This window comes from Papilio polytes, unplaced genomic scaffold (genome assembly GCF_000836215.1).
Source record: "Papilio polytes unplaced genomic scaffold, Ppol_1.0 DF822845.1, whole genome shotgun sequence".
Taxonomy (NCBI): domain Eukaryota; kingdom Metazoa; phylum Arthropoda; class Insecta; order Lepidoptera; family Papilionidae; genus Papilio; species Papilio polytes.
This window is the reverse complement of record NW_013526359.1, coordinates 3,988,335-3,989,555: the sequence shown is the minus strand read 5'-3', so window position 1 is coordinate 3,989,555 and position 1,221 is coordinate 3,988,335. Positions and strand designations below refer to the sequence as shown.

General features: G+C 28.8%; 1 non-coding gene across 1 annotated transcript; it reads left to right on the top strand.

The window, feature by feature from the left end:
- The first annotated feature begins 906 nt into the window (after positions 1-906).
- Positions 907-978, top strand: Trnap-cgg. The gene has a single exon. It is a non-coding gene; the product is annotated as a tRNA-Pro (tRNA).
- The last annotated feature ends 243 nt before the right edge of the window (positions 979-1,221 follow it).

The following is a 1,221-nucleotide window of genomic DNA, read 5'->3' as shown; positions in this document are numbered from 1 at the left end:
TAGATTTAAAGTTTTCATAAATATATTTTTCTTAAGACGTAGTAATTGTAACAAATAATTGTCGACAAAATGTTAACTAACTTGCGTAATATCTAGTAATAACTACTAGTGTAAGATTTTATTATCTGTGGTAATATATACAAAGTATAACTTCTAAAAGAAGTCAAATATTAATGAACAAGAAAATCATTAGAATTTTACATTCATTTTAATTTAACTTTTAAATTTAGAATTAGATTTACTCGCTTTTATTTCGCTAAGAATAAAGTTTACATTTGAAAAGAATGAATTCAATTGTTTTACTTCTATTTCCATTCAGCTAAAGAATTTAACTTTTGAAAGTAACCAGTTATATTTAACAAGTGAAACTCGTAAAATGTGAAAATCCTTCTCCTAATTTTCATACGCTACTATTTTTTTTATGCCTAACTTTTTAATATTACTTTTAGTTGTAAAGTAGTTACAATTATCTCTTTTACTTTGTGGTCAAAATATCATTAAAAAGTTATTGAATCCACTAATAAAACTGATATAAAATTTCTGGTACAGTCGTGTCCACTTTCTGGAAGTGCTATAATCTGTACAGTCAGACACACGCGGTGCCCCGGTCGAGCGCTTTTCCCACCGAAATAAATAGCCACTTGAAATAAACTTGACTAGTGCGGTTTCAAAGATTCTTTGAAAATGTTGGATTAAATCAAATAGATTCGAACCAACGTTGCAATAAAACTTTTTAATATGTTTTCAAAGCGTTTGTAAATAATTTGTAACAATTAATATATTTTTAATTCTTTACACATAGATAAAAAATGGATTCTCGTTCTGTGTTTAAATTTTCCATTCTTTTACTGTAAATAGTTCAGGCTGTTGGTTCAGCTAACTGTATTTATGTCATAAAAGTCACGCGGCTCGTTGGTCTAGTGGTATGATTCTCGCTTCGGGTGTGAGAGGTCCCGGGTTCAAATCCCGGACGAGCCCTTTTTTATTACTCGTTTTCTTCTAAAACTAAACCATTAATTTTATTTTAACATACAAAGATTATAAGTAAACATTTTTGACAGTTAAGTAAATGTTCGAAGTTAACATTTTTACATACATGTTAAAATCAGTACAGACAGTGTCGACGTCAAAGAATTTTTAATTTACAAAATGGACAGTAAACGTCGCACCCTTTATTTTATTTCACAGTTATGCGATCGTAAATGTATTATACAATCACAC